Here is a 16,753-nt window from a genome sequence, read left to right on the forward strand (position 1 = left end):
AACATTTTTCACACATAATTCTGCATTCGTTATGTAATTTATAACCTAGGATAAACAAAGGAACATGGGGAATTTCAGAGCGGACCCCGGGCCGCGTACATTTCATGGATGTGTACGGTACCTACCTGGAGATGGGTAATCCGAGTTAAGTGGAATATCACACAAAATAAATAACAAACTTCCCTCTTCTACTACTTCTCGCAAACACTCATTAGCTTGATTAGGGATTTCCCGAAGACGAAGTCGGTCGCGAGAGATGGTTCTTGTACACTTCCGGTGCAGGCAATGGGTATTTCTAGGCTTCCAGATAGCCGTCAGTAACCTGTCGTCAAGTCCGTGACCGCCGCATCTGTTTAGTGTTTAGGTCATCATCCTCTTTTTAAAATCCTAAAATGCATTATATGTAAAAAAAATTTCAACAAAAAATTGTTAGGAAACAACTGAATCTCCTGATCTTAAAATTGCATTGATTATGAAATAGTTCACAAAACGTAACGGCCTGCCTAATTGAAGACCTACAGGTAATTGAAGACTTACGGAAGACTTACAAAAATATAGGCTATTTACATCAAAACTAATATGATTTTCTCATTAAGCATATCTCAAATCTCTAATATAAACAAAAAAGTTTGATAAAAATAAGTTTTAAAGTGTATTTTCAAAGCTGGGTAGGGGCAACTATTTTTTTCTCTTTAGACGACCTAGCGCAAGAACGATAACTCGTATAAATGTCATACTTGCAAATCAGCTGTTCAATTAATAATCATTTCTTGTATATTTTCTTTGTTAAAAGATCGGTAAAATGTTTCAAAATTATATCTTAAAAAATAAAAGAAATGAATAACAATTGAACAGCTGCTTTGTAGATATATATTTACGTGAGTTATCGGTCGTCTAATAGAAAAAAAATGTTCCCCATACCGAGCTTTATAAATACACTTTAAAATTCATTTTAATCAAAAATGGTTTATGTTTATTTTATATTTGAGACATGTTTAATCAGAAAATCATATTAGTTTTGATGTATATAGTCCACATTTTTGTAGGTCTTCTGTAAGTCTTCCGTAGGTCTTCAATTACCCGTAGGTCTTCAATTAGGTATGCCCAAACGTAGAGATGTTATTAAAATCATATTAATCTAGACCTAATCCTTGTAAACAAGCATTGTATATTTTATATGGAACCATTAAGTACAGCTAACAAGAATAATCTTATCCGTATAGGTAGGTTTATATTCTGTACCTGCATGGACAGACTTAGCAGTAGCGGATTTAAGGGGGAGGGACACACACACCCCCTCTTAAATTTTCAAATTTAAGGTAAATAATCATGGCCTCTTGCTTAGAAAATAAAAATAGATAACCGATAAAAAAAAAAAGCAATCATTTTTTCCACTCTCAGAGAATTAAATGACAAGATCTTTTGATTTAACGTTACTTTTATTGGGAGAACTTACGCCTATATTTTATTTTTAAAACCCTTAAAATTGATTAATTTCACCTTACGTGTCAGAAATGTGAACAATGACTACTTAAATGTAGGAGGCATATTTCAAGCCCTTTGAAACTCAGGTCTTCCGGGGGCTTCCCCACCACCACTCCCTACCTCATTAAGTTGCCCCCCCCCCCCTTCTGAATTCCTGGTTATGGTAATGTTAGTATGGGTAGGTTTATATTCTCTATCTCTATGGGTATATTGAACAATACAATGCTGGTATTGAGAGTACATGTTAAAGACTTATAGTCACGGATTGACTAATTTCTCAGGCACTTAGAATATGATATCGTGGATATATCACCGTCTTACAGTTGGATTCAGTCTCGTATATTATTCTCCGTCGTCGAAAATCCACAGTCGGTCGCAATAAGTTTACCGAGATAAAAACATAGTGCGTCCGACCGTGGGTTTCCAACGATGACTGTTCTAGTAAACAATGTAAATGTCCGTACATTAGAATTACTAGAACACATCAATGTCCGTGCATTAGAATTACTAGAACACGGAGCATCAATGTCCGTACATCAGAATTACTAGAACACGGAGCATCAATGTCCGTACATTAGAATTACTAGAACACATCATGCAATGTCCGTACATTAGAATTACTAGAACACGGAGCATCAATGTCCGTACATCAGAATTACTAGAACACATCAATGTCCGTGCATTAGAATTACTACAACACGAAGCATCATTGTCCGTACATTAGAATTACTAGAACACGAAGCATCAATGTCCGTACATCAGAATTACTAGAACACGAAGCATCATTGTCCGTACATTATAATTACTAGAAAACGTAGCATCAATGTCCGTACATTAGAATTACTAGAACACATCAATGTCCGTACATTAGAATTAGTAGAACACATAATGCAATGTCCGTACATTAGAATTACTAGAACACATCATGCAATGTCCGTACATCAGAATTACTAGAACACATCAATGTCCGTACATTAGAATTACTAGAACACGGAGCATCAACGTCCGTACATTAGAATTACTAGAACACGAAGCATTAATGTCCGTACATTAGAATTACTAGAACACATCAATGTCCGTACATTAGAATTACTAGAACACATCATGCAATGTCCGTACATTAGAATTACTAGAACACGGAGCATCAATGTCCGTACATTAGAATTACTAGAACACATCAATGTCCGTACATTAGAATTACTAGAACACGGAGCATCAATGTCCGTACATTAGAATTACTAGAACACATCAATGTCCGTACATCAGAATTACTAGAACACGGAGCATCAATGTCCGTACATTAGAATTACTAGAACACATCAATGTCCGTACATTAGAATTACTAGAACACATCAATGTCCGTACATCAGAATTACTAGAACACGGAGCATCAATGTCCGTACATTAGAATTACTAGAACACATCATGCAATGTCCGTACATTAGAATTACTAGAACACGGAGCATCAATGTCCGTACATCAGAATTACTAGAACACGGAGCATCAATGTCCGTACATTAGAATTACTAGAACACATCATGCAATGTCCGTACATTAGAATTACTAGAACACGGAGCATCAATGTCCGTACATCAGAATTACTAGAACACATCAATGTCCGTACATTAGAATTACTAGAACACATCATGCAATGTCCGTACATTAGAATTACTAGAACACATCATGCAATGTCCGTACATCAGAATTACTAGAACACATCAATGTCCGTACATTAGAATTACTAGAACACGGAGCATTAATGTCCGTACATCAGAATTACTAGAACACATCAATGCCCGTACATTAGAATTACTAGAACACATCAATGTCCGTACATCAGAATTACTAGAACACATCATGCAATGTCCGTACATTAGAATTACTAGAACACGGAGCATCAACGTCCGTACATCAGAATTGCTAGAACACGAAGCATTAATGTCCGTACATCAGAATTACTAGAACACATCAATGTCCGTACATCAGAATTACTAGAACACATCAATGTCCGTACATTAGAATTACTAGAACACATCATGCAATGTCCGTACATTAGAATTACTAGAACACATCAATGTCCGTACATCAGAATTACTAGAACACATCATGCAATGTCCGTACATTAGAATTACTAGAACACGGAGCATCAACGTCCGTACATCAGAATTGCTAGAACACGAAGCATTAATGTCCGTACATCAGAATTACTAGAACACATCAATGTCCGTACATCAGAATTACTAGAACACATTAATGTCCGTACATTAGAATTACTAGAACACGGAGCATCAATGTGCGTACATCAGAATTACTAAAACACATCAATGTCCGTACATTATAATTACTAGAAAACGTAGCATCAATGTCCATACATCAGAATTACTAGAACACATCAATGTCCGTACATTAGAATTACTAGAACACATCATGCAATGTCCGTACATTAGAATTACTAGAACACGAAGCATCAATGTCCGTACATCAGAATTACTAGAACACGGAGCATCAATGTCCGTACATCAGAATTACTAGAACACGGAGCATCAATGTCCGTACATTAGAATTACTAGAACACGGAGCATCAATGTCCATACATCAGAATTACTAGAACACATCAATGTCCGTACATCAGAATTACTAGAACACATCAATGTCCGTACATTAGAATTACTAGAACACATCATGCAATGTCCGTACATTAGAATTACTAGAACACGGAGCATCAATGTCCGTACATCAGAATTACTAGAACACATCAATGTCCGTACATTAGAATTACTAGAACACGGAGCATCAATGTCCGTACATCAGAATTACTAGAACACATCAATGTCCGTACATTAGAATTACTAGAACACGGAGCATCAATGTCCGTACATCAGAATTACTAGAACACATCAATGTCCGTACATTAGAATTACTAGAACACATCAATGTCCGTACATCAGAATTACTAGAACACATCAATGTTCGTACATTAGAATTACTAGAACACATCATGCAATGTCCGTACATTAGAATTACTAGAACACGGAGCATCAATGTCCGTACATTAGAATTACTAGAACACGGAGCATTAATGTCTGTACATTAGAATTACTAGAACACATCAATGTCCGTACATTAGAATTACTAGAACACGAAGCATCAATGTCCATACATCAGAATTACTAGAACACGGAGCATCAATGTCCGTACATTAGAATTACTAGAACACATCATGCAATGTCCGTACATTAGAATTACTAGAACACGGAGCATCAATGTCCGTACATCAGAATTACTAGAACACGGAGCATCAATGTCCGTACATTAGAATTACTAGAACACATCATGCAATGTCCGTACATTAGAATTACTAGAACACGGAGCATCAATGTCCGTACATCAGAATTACTAGAACACATCAATGTCCGTACATTAGAATTACTAGAACACGAAGCATCAATGTCCGTGCATTAGAATTACTAGAACACGAAGCATCAATGTCCGTACATCAGAATTACTAGAACACATCAATGTCCGTACATTATAATTACTAGAAAACGTAGCATCAATGTCCGTGCATTAGAATTACTAGAACACATCAATGTCCGTACATTAGAATTACTAGAAAACGAAGCATCAATGTCCGTACATCAGAATTACTAGAACACATTAATGTCCGTACATTAGAATTACTAGAACACATCAATGTCCGTACATTAGAATTACTAGAACACATCAATGTCCGTACATTAGAATTACTAGAACACGGAGCATCAACGTCCGTACATCAGAATTGCTAGAACACGAAGCATTAATGTCCGTACATCAGAATTACTAGAACACATCAATGCCCGTACATTAGAATTACTAGAACACATCAATGTCCGTACATTAGAATTACTAGAACACGGAGCATCAACGTCCGTACATCAGAATTGCTAGAACACGAAGCATTAATGTCCGTACATCAGAATTACTAGAACACATCAATGCCCGTACATTAGAATTACTAGAACACATCAATGTCCGTACATTAGAATTACTAGAACACATCATGCAATGTCCGTACATTAGAATTACTAGAACACGAAGCATTAATGTCCGTACATCAGAATTACTAGAACACATCAATGTCCGTACATTAGAATTACTAGAACACGGAGCATCAACGTCCGTACATCAGAATTGCTAGAACACGAAGCATTAATGTCCGTACATCAGAATTACTAGAACACATCAATGCCCGTACATTAGAATTACTAGAACACATCAATGTCCGTACATTAGAATTACTAGAACACATCATGCAATGTCCGTACATTAGAATTACTAGAACACGAAGCATTAATGTCCGTACATCAGAATTACTAGAACACATCAATGCCCGTACATTAGAATTACTAGAACACATCAATGTCCGTACATTAGAATTACTAGAACACATCATGCAATGTCCGTACATTAGAATTACTAGAACACGAAGCATTAATGTCCGTACATCAGAATTACTAGAACACATCAATGTCCGTACATTAGAATTACTAGAACACGGAGCATCAACGTCCGTACATTAGAATTACTAGAACACGAAGCATTAATGTCCGTACATCAGAATTACTAGAACACATCAATATCCGTACATTAGAATTACTAGAACACATCATGCAATGTCCGTACATTAGAATTACTAGAACACATCAATGCCCGTACATTAGAATTACTAGAACACATCAATGTCCGTACATCAGAATTACTAGAACACGAAGCATTAATGTCCGTACATCAGAATTACTAGAACACATCAATGTCCGTACATCAGAATTACTAGAACACATCAATGTCCGTACATCAGAATTACTAGAACACATCAATGTCCGTACATCAGAATTACTAGAACACATCAATGTCCGTACATCAGAATTACTAGAACACATCATGCAATGTCCGTACATTAGAATTACTAAAACACGAAGCATCAATGTCCGTACATTAGAATTACTAGAACACGGAGCATTAATGTCCGTACATTAGAATTACTAGAACACATCAATGTCCGTACATTAGAATTACTAGAACACGAAGCATCAATGTCCATACATCAGAATTACTAGAACACGGAGCATCAATGTCCGTACATTAGAATTACTAGAACGCATCATGCAATGTCCGTACATTAGAATTACTAGAACACGGAGCATCAAGGTCCGTACATCAGAATTAGTAGAACACGGAGCATCAATGTCCGTACATTAGAATTACTAGAACACATCATGCAATGTCCGTACATTAGAATTACTAGAACACGGGGCATCAATGTCCGTACATCAGAATTACTAGAACACATCAATGTCCGTACATTAGAATTACTAGAACACGAAGCATCAATGTCCGTGCATTAGAATTACTACAACACGAAGCATCATTGTCCGTACATTAGAATTACTAGAACACGAAGCATCAATGTCCGTACATCAGAATTACTAGAACACATCAATGTCCGTACATTATAATTACTAGAAAACGTAGCATCAATGTCCGTACATCAGAATTACTAGAACACATCAATGTCCGTACATTAGAATTACTAGAACACGGAGCATCAATGTCTGTACATCAGAATTACTAGAACACATCAATGTCCGTACATTATAATTACTAGAAAACGTAGCATCAATGTCCGTACATCAGAATTACTAGAACACATCAATGTCCGTACATCAGAATTACTAGAACACATCAATGTCCGTACATTAGAATTACTAGAACACATCATGCAATGTCCGTACATTAGAATTACTAGAACACGGAGCATCAATGTCCGTACATCAGAATTACTAAAACACATTAATGTCCGTACATTAGAATTACTAGAACACGGAGCATCAACGTCCGTACATTAGAATTACTAGAACACGAAGCATTAATGTCCGTACATCAGAATTACTAGAACACATCAATGTCCGTACATTAGAATTACTAGAACACATCAATGTCCGTACATTAGAATTACTAGAACACATCAATGTCCGTGCATTAGAATTACTAGAACACGGAGCATCAATGTCTGTACATTAGAATTACTAGAACACGAAGCATCAATGTCCGTACATCAGAATTACTAGAACACATCAATGTCCGTACATTAGAATTACTAGAACACGGAGCATCAATGTCCGTACATTAGAATCACTAGAACACATCAATGTCCGTACATTAGAATTACTAGAACACGAAGCATCAATGTCCGTACATCAGAATTACTAGAACACATCAATGTCCGTACATTAGAATTACTAGAACACGGAGCATCAATGTCCGTACATTAGAATTACTAGAACACATCAATGTCCGTACATTAGAATTACTAGAACACATCAATGTCCGTACATTAGAATTACTAGAACACATCAATGTCCGTACATTAGAATTACTAGAACACGGAGCATCAGCTGTTGTTTTACTGTAAAGTTTCTACGATGTTTGTGTTTTCAAAGTCTTATCTTATCTAACCCTATCCCCAATTCTTATCTTATCTAACCCTAACCCTAACAGTCTTATCTATGGATCCTAAGACCCACGTTACAATATATAGCAAAGGCTAAATAGGATCGATGCTGTGCGCAGTCAGTTTGCGCATATTTCTATGTTTAAAATCAACTTAAACCTTCTTATGGAATGACAAACGTTGTAAAAGGTCTATTCCATTTGCATTGTTTTATTATTTTTAATTTGTATTGTATCCGAGGTATCGTTTATTTTGATTTATTATGAAGGATTTCATTTGTATTGTATCCGGGATATCGTTTATTTTGATTTATTATGAAGGATTTCAGCTATAATATGTGCCTTTGCCATTAATTGTTATTGTGCTTGTGCAAATAAATCATTGTCATTGTCATTTAAATATCATGAAGGATTTCATTTGTATTGTATCCGAGGTATCGTTTATTTTGATTTGTCATGAAGGATTTCATTTGTATTGTATCCGAGGTATCGTTTATTTTGATTTGTTATGAAGGATTTCATTGGTCAAGTTTTAGTGTTATCGTGTTGAAAACGAGCAAGGTGTTTCAGATGCTAACATTTAATTTTCATTGAGGCTATAAACTGCTACCCTTCACGCCGACGGACAGACATGGTGAAAGTTACTGATCAGGAATTAAGTGTAGACGGACAGATATGGTGAAAGTTACTGATCAGGAATTAAGTGTAGACGGACAGACATGGTGAAAGTTACTGATCAGGAATTAAGTGTAGACGGACAGACATGGTGAAAGTTACTGATCAGGAATTAAGTGTAAACGGACAGACATGGTGAAAGTTACTGATCAGGAATTAAGTGTAGACGGACAGACATGGTGAAAGTTACTGATCAGGACGTGCAGGCACGGACAGACATGGTGAAAGTTACTGATCAGGACGTGCAGACAGACATGGTGAAAGTTACTGATCAGGAAGTGCAGGCAGACATGGTGAAAGTTACTGATCAGAAAGTGCAGGCATGTTTGTTTCATCTCACTCTTAATCAGCAACTTTTTATTCTGTTTTGAAGAATTTCACAATAATTTGTATTTCAGTGAGATGATCTAGTTTTGATGGAGAGGTCTAGACGGTCTAGATTTGGTGGGAGGGTCTAGTTTTGGTGGGATGGTCTAGTTTAGGTGGGAGGGTCTAGTTGTGGTGGGGGTGTTCGAGTGTTGGTGGATGTTCTACTTTCGGTGAGGGGGTCTTGTTTTCATAATAAGAGACTAGTTTGGATGGACGGTTCTATTTTAGTGATTATCAACTTAGAATTAAAATAGAATGAAAAATATTAGATTAGTTCTACTCCGTTTGATTGTACTAAACCAAAAGAAAAAACAAAACAAAAACAAAAAAAACTATCCATGCTGCATCGTGAGAATCAACATTTTCATGAAGTGTGCATGGAAGTTTCAACAGGCCAAATAATTTAAATTCACCGGTAAACGTAATTTGCATTGATTGTTCATTCAATTTTGACGTCAACCTTCTTTGTATCAGAGATAAACTGAGTTGCTGTTGAGAACATTATCTGAAACATTGGAAAAAATACAACCTTCGTGATTGTCACCTGTTACAGACCGCGATGGAAATCGCAGGCAACGATTCAGCGCGGACCACCGTGGAAACATTGGATTGAAATTTGAATTTTAACTCACTTTGTTATCAGGTGTTTACGGGTGAGTAGCGATATAAAGAAAAGCTGACCCGGGAGTTGAACGTCACCAACTCCTGAACGCAGCACACCCAGTGTAGCAGGTTCCAGACAGGGCAGTTACGTAGCAGCAATGGGATTCAGCACGAACGTCCGTGAAGACATCAGATCGTAATTCTAATTATGTTATCCAACCTTCATTCTATGTACAACTCGTCAACACTTATTCTCACCTCCTTTTTTTTTTTCTTCTTCAGTGTTTGCCCTGGTCTCAATTTTACATTCTTCATGGGATTTAAAAGATTGACCACTGTTCGTTTTCTTCACATCTTCATGTGCTATATAATAACTCAATCAAAAATAATAAAGACACGAGAAGGGCGCATTAAGGAGGTACTACCCTCAGGGAAAATCTCTGTTCGATGATTTTAGATCACAAAACCTCAACGCACACGATGAGGATCTCTTCAGAAACCTCGGGTTAATTTTTATGCCCCTCTTTGAAAAAGAGGGGGCATATTGTTTTGCAACTGTCGGTCGGTCGGTCGGTCTGTAGACCACATGTTGTCCGCTCAATATCTTGAGAACCATTCACTTGATGATAATGATATTTCATATGTGTGTGGGTTATGAGTGGAAGATGACCCCTATTGTTTTTCAGGTCAAAAGGTTAAAGGTCAAGGGTCAATCTACTCTGGACATAGGAATATAATGTCCGCTCAATATCTTGAGAACCCTTTGCTTGAAAGACATCAAACTTGGCACACTGGTACATCCTAAGGAGTAAATGACCCCTTTTGATTTTGAGGTCAAATGATCAAAGGTCAAGGGTCAAACTGGGCATAGGAATATACTAAACATTCAATGTCTAGAGAACCCTTTGCTTGACAGACATCAAACGTGGTACACCAGTACATCTTCAGAAGAAGATGACCCCTATTGATTTTTAGGTCACATGGTCAAAGGTCAAGGGTCACACTGGACATAAGAATATATTGTCCGTTCAATATATTGAGAACCCTTTTCTTGACAGACATCAAACTTGGTACACTAGTACGTCTTCAGGAGAAGATGACCCCTATTGATTTTGAGGTCACATGGTCAAAGGTCAAGGGTCAAACAGGACATAGGAATATACTGTCCGTTCAATATATTGAGAACCCTTTTCTTGACAGACATCAAACTTAGTACACCAGTATGTCTTCAGAAGAAGATGACCCCTATTGATTTTGAGGTGACATGGTCAAAGGTCAAGGGTCAAACTGGATATTGGAATATACTGTCCGTTCAATATCTTGAAAACCCTTTGCTTGACAGACATCAAACGTGGTACACCAGTATGTCTTCAGAAGAAGATGACCCCTATTGATTTTGAGGTGACATTGTCAAAGGTCAAGGGTCAAACTGGATATTGGAATATACTGTCCGTTCAATATCTTGAAAACCCTTTGCTTGACAGACATCAAACTTGGTACACCAGTATGTCTTCAGAATAAGATGACCCCTATTGATTTTGAGGTCACATTGTCAAAGGTCAAGGGTCAAACTGGACATAGGAATATACTGTCCGTTCAATATCTTGAGAACCCTTTGCTTGACAGACATCAAACTTGGTACACTAGTACGTCTTTAAGAGAAGATGAACCCTCTTGATTTTGAGGTCACATGGTCAAAGCTCAAGGGTCAAACTGGACATAGGAATATAATGTCTGCTCAATATCTTGAGAACCCTTTTCTTGACAGACATCAAACTTAGTACACTGGTAGATCTGCAGGAGAAGATGACTCTTATTGATTTTGAGGTCACATGGTCAAAGGTCAAGGGTCAAACTAGACATTGGAATATACTGTCTGCTCAGTATCTTGAGAACCCTCTTCTTGACAGACATCAAACTTGGTACACTCATACGTCTTCAGGAGAAGATGACCCCTAATGATTTTGAGGTCACATGAACAAAGGTCAAGGGTCAAACTGGACATAGGAATATACTGTCCGTTCAATATCTTGAGAACCCTTTGCTTGACAGACATCAAACTTAGTACACTGGTGTATATTCAGGAGAAGATGACTCCTATTGATTTTGAGGTCACATGTTTAAAGGTCAAGGGTCAACCTGGACATAGGAATACACTGTCTGCTCAATATCTTCAGAACCCTTTGCTTGACAGACATCAAACTTTAAATAGTACACTGGTGTATATTCAGGAGAAGATGACTCCTATTGATTTTGAGGTCACATGGTCAAAGGTCAAGGGTCAAACTGGACATAGTAATATACTGTCCACTCAATATCTTGATAACACTTTTACTTGACAGACATCAAACTTAGTACATTGGTACATCTTTAGGAGAGGATGACCCATATTGATTTTGAGGTAAAAAGTCAATAGTTGAACTGGACATAGTAATATATTGTCTCCTATATTTTAAGAATTATTTGCTTGATTGACACGTACCAAACTTGGTACACTGGTACAGCATAAGGAGTAGATGACCCCTATTGAATTTTAGGTCACATGGTCAATTCACTCTTGACATAGGAAGATATTGTCTGCTTAATATTTTGAATTGATGATGATACTATCAATTAAATGAGGTGTGTGTATAGCCCTTTTCAATTTTGCACCATGGGGGGCATATGTTTTTACAAACATCTCTTGTTTTAAACTTATTTTCATCTATTTATCTATTTGATTATTATTATTTCTTTCTTTTGCGGACTGACATGTAATCGTTCTTTAAGATATTTAAGGTTGTTAAAAAATGCAATAACTCCAATAAAAAGCAATACAAATGAAAATTATATGAATGAAATTTTACAATACAAATGCAAAATTATACAATTAAAATGCAAAATATGCAATAACAATGAAAAGACTCATAAACACAAATGGAAAACCTAGAATACAAACGGAGAAGATCAAGTATTGGAACATTTAACAAGCGTTAGGACTGATGAAATGATTTTTCTTATATATAGACTGTCCTTTTTGCAATGAGCAAATATTTAATAAAGCAGAACATAAATTCTAATGGTTTCTTAGTCGTCACAAATATTTCTGATTTATAGCTGTATGTGAAAATGTCAATGTTTTATGTCAACTAGAAAGTTACCAACAAAATGTAACCTTTTAAGGCTTGTTATACATGTATATAAAATATATTAGGGATGACAGTCGGATAAGAATTTGTAACCGGTTTGCGGTCAATCTAGGGATGGCAGTCGGATAAGAGTTTGTAACGGTTTGTGGTCAATCTAGGGATGGAAGTCTGATAAGAATTTGTAACCGGTTGTGGTCAATCTAGGGATGACAGTCGGATAAGAATTTGTAACCGGTTTGCGGTCAATCTACAAACTGTAGGGATGGCAGTCGGATAAGAATTTGTAACCGGTTTGCGGTCAATCTAGGGATGGCAGTCGGATAAGAATTTGTAACCGGTTTGCGGTCAATCTAGGGATGGCAGTCGGATAAGAATTTGTAACCGGTTTGCGGTCAATCTAGGGATGGCAGTCGGATAAGAATTTGTAGCCGGTTTGCGGTCAATCTAGGGATGGCAGTCTGATAAGAATTTGTAGCCGGTTTGCGGTCAATCTAGGGATGGCAGTCGGATAGGAATTTGTAACCAGTTTGCGGTCAATCTAGGGATGGCAGTCGGATAAGAATTTGTAGCCGGTTTGCGGTCAATCTAGGGATGGCAGTCGGATAGGAATTTGTAACCAGTTTGCGGTCAATCTAGGGATGGCAGTCGGATAGGAATTTGTAACCAGTTTGCGGTCAATCTAGGGATGGCAGTCGGATAAGAATTTGTAACCGGTTTGCGGTCAATCTAGGGATGGCAGTCGGATAGGAATTTGTAACCAGTTTGCGGTCAATCTTTCTATTCAGTGCAACACTTGTGTACAAAATGTCCTCACCAGATCCCTGCTGCTTTATTCCTGTCCCTCTTATTGCTAAATAGTTTTCAATTAAAACAAGTAAACTAATCTTGAATCCTTCTTCCGTGTAGAAAGGGAAATACGTAGAAAATAAATTGAGTTTTACGTTACATGAACTGAACTTAGAAGAGTTCCTTATAGAACCTCATAATCATCATTGTAACGCATCCAGCTTTTGATGAACAGTCTTAAATTTCTTTAAGTGGCGTCCGTCACATATATATACACTGGTCTTGTATTGTACATTTCAGCTATTTATTCCTTCTGAATATCGATATCGATGTATAGATATTTTGCAAAATTTTATGGTTGATTATTCATAAAATTTAACCTATTATCATTTTGACCGATTAGTTCTCTCTCGCTCTGTCTGTCTCTCTGTCTGTCTGTCTGTCTGTCACTCTCTCTCTCTCTCTCTCTCTCTCTCCGACCAAACCTAGTAAGTGAGGACGTCCTTACATTCTCACATTATGTAGAAGAGAATACACACACATATATATATCATTCTAAAGGCAAAAAAGTACAATGTTAGGTATAGCTATAGGGATACCTATAACAATTTATCGAATACTCTCTTTCGAATTATGAAAAAAAGAAGGTTTTTAAGAGAGAATATTAGTAAGGACATGTCCTCACTAAGCTAATATTTTATATCTACATCTTTCACATGCTGTAGGTCACATTTGTGAGGTAATATTTTTTTGTCCTCATAGTGCAGTTCTGTCCTCACAACTTCTGTCCACTGGTTGAAATTTGTCCTCACTTTACACGTTGTACTGCTCCCCCTCTCTCTCTCACATTGAACAAATACTAGTGCTTTGTTATTAATAAACCATGAATGTTTTGAATATATATCCAAGATTCTTACCTATATCTATATTACAAACGATGAATGTATATTAAAAATAGATATCCAAGATTCTTACCTATCTATAATACAGACAATGAATACATTAAATAAATGTCCGGACTCTTCCCTGTCTATAATACAGACGATGAATGTATAAAATAAATGTCCTCTTTGCGTACTTTCATAATGCGAAATATATTTCACGTTCGTTGAATAATATACTTTGACAGTCAGCCGGGTTTGGTAGCAGGGGACAGTTTCGCACTATAGGCCCGGTCAAGTTTCTTAAAAAATGGAGATACACCATATTTGAAGTGATATTACATGTGTAAAAATGTGTAGAATAATTTTAGGATACATTTCAAGTGTAGCTGAGTGCTTAGTGAAAAAAATGATATGCAACATGTAGGTGTCACCATGATGCCTAGTATATAGATGGGTGCAAATGCGAAACTAAGACACGTGGTCAGCAGCTGAAGAAATTCAGACTAAAACCTAGAGGGTCCAGGAAAAGGTAGGTAGCTCAGAGGGAAGGTGGATGGCCCCATATAACAGGTAGATTTTCAAGAAGGTCAGACAGGGTTCTTGATTGTGCACAGCGTCTATATCCCCTCGCTTGGTACTGTGGTGGTATGGGGGTGGTGCGGATTTAGCCCAAATGACAGAAAATCAGAGCAAGAAGGGGGCACCTGCTCAGGGCATGTTTTATGCAGCAACACCTTCATGTATGGATGACATTTAATTTAGGGCCCTAATTTAATAACTACACTAATATGAAATACAAATATTGAGAAAACAGGGTTGTATGATTTTTCATTAACCTGTCATAACCTGACTTAGATGTATACCCCCTTCCCACATGTTGAAAAACCAAAAAAACTGTCCTCTGCCACCTTTAAGAAAATGATATTTTTTTTCAAACCCCTAGAATTCAGCCAATTTATGATTTTTAGGAAGTTAAATGTATCACATGTTTTTTTTTTCAATACATGTATTTCATAAGTGTCACAGTAGTTGTCAACTAAGTCAAGGGGGTAAGCTAAGCCATATAGTAAGGAAAACCAGAATCTGGTCAAGTTTCATAGTAACAAAAGGTCACATGTAAATCAGCTTAGTGGTTAAAATAAGGGTATTTTAGGTACTTTATATACCCTCTATACTTTATATATAGATTACATGTAGATTTACATGTTGTACATGTAATTAACAGATTTCACTCAATTACAGGTCTCCAATACAGAATATCATAACCATCACACTTATTCACAGCACCATGGCACACATTTATGAAATAGCACTTACAGACAGAGAAACGAGTCATTTTAAAGACATTTTCACACAAAAAACACAGTTAAGACCATTTTGTCATTTATGGATAGGTGCTGTCAACAAGGATGGCTATGGCATTTATCGTCCAAGTTTTAGAGGAAAACAAATTAAGGTTACAGTTCACAGATTTATTTTCTACATTAATAACATGGATAATTTTGACACACACATGCACATATCACACTTATGCCATAACAAACAGTGCATAAAGTTATCACATTTGTCCATGGAACCGCAGTCAGTAAACAATTCACGGAAGTCTTGTGTCGCCGAGGGGCAATGCATTGGTCATGGGGCATACAGACAGTGTCTCTTTCAGTGAGGTAACACATTTACACCATAAGAGTGTTCGTTGGAGGTGGAGGGTCCTGCATTGTTGTACAGGGACAGTTCTCTGAGTTTTTTGTTGGTTTTTCGTCGTCTCGTCAGGTAACGAGATGCTCGGTATTGGTTGGTTTGTTTGCGCTCACGGTGATACCTGTTCTGTTGGTCTCTCTTGAACATGTTCTTGTAAAATGGTCCACCGGATTTCCATTTCAGGCCCACCTCCTTAGCCAACAGGACGACACTCCTGCCAGACCCATGGGATGCTGAGTGGACTGCTGAGTGACACATGGCGTTAAAGTTCCTGGCCCAAGTTGTGTTCTTGGGAGCATAAGTGAAGACCCGCTGGTGAAGATTCTCACACTTGTTGGTTGTGGCCAGTTGGCAGACCTTCTGCAGACCTTCTCTCCGGAATTGTTTACAGATGACAGACTGAATACTGTCCATGTCTGCATAGTCAAGGTCCAGATGTTTTCCGTACGGAAGGAACTTGGTGCTGTAGCCCGGGAGATGGGCTGTGCAGGTAAATGACATTTTCTTACAGTTGTCGTGTAGGCCTGAGAAACATGGCAGGACATTAAGGACTGCATTCTCGGCATGGCGCAGGAAAGACTGGTCGGTCCGGCACAGTTTCCTAATCTTGACGAGCTCGCATCGGACCCG

At 37.4% G+C, this 16,753-nt stretch overlaps 1 protein-coding gene across 1 annotated transcript in view; it reads right to left on the minus strand.

The window, feature by feature from the left end:
* LOC125654582 (helicase ARIP4-like) overlaps positions 1-7,951 on the minus strand; it is a 69,471-nt gene extending 61,520 nt beyond the window's left edge. The window contains exons 1-2 of the mRNA XM_056145120.1: positions 7,894-7,951; positions 126-387 (exon numbers count right to left, since the gene is read on the minus strand). The gene's annotated coding sequence lies outside the window, so the exon portion shown is untranslated. The remainder of the gene's footprint in view (positions 1-125; positions 388-7,893) is intronic.
* Between the last annotated feature and the right edge of the window lie 8,802 nt (positions 7,952-16,753).

Source organism: Ostrea edulis, chromosome 7 (assembly GCF_947568905.1).
Source record: "Ostrea edulis chromosome 7, xbOstEdul1.1, whole genome shotgun sequence".
NCBI lineage: Eukaryota > Metazoa > Mollusca > Bivalvia > Ostreida > Ostreidae > Ostrea > Ostrea edulis.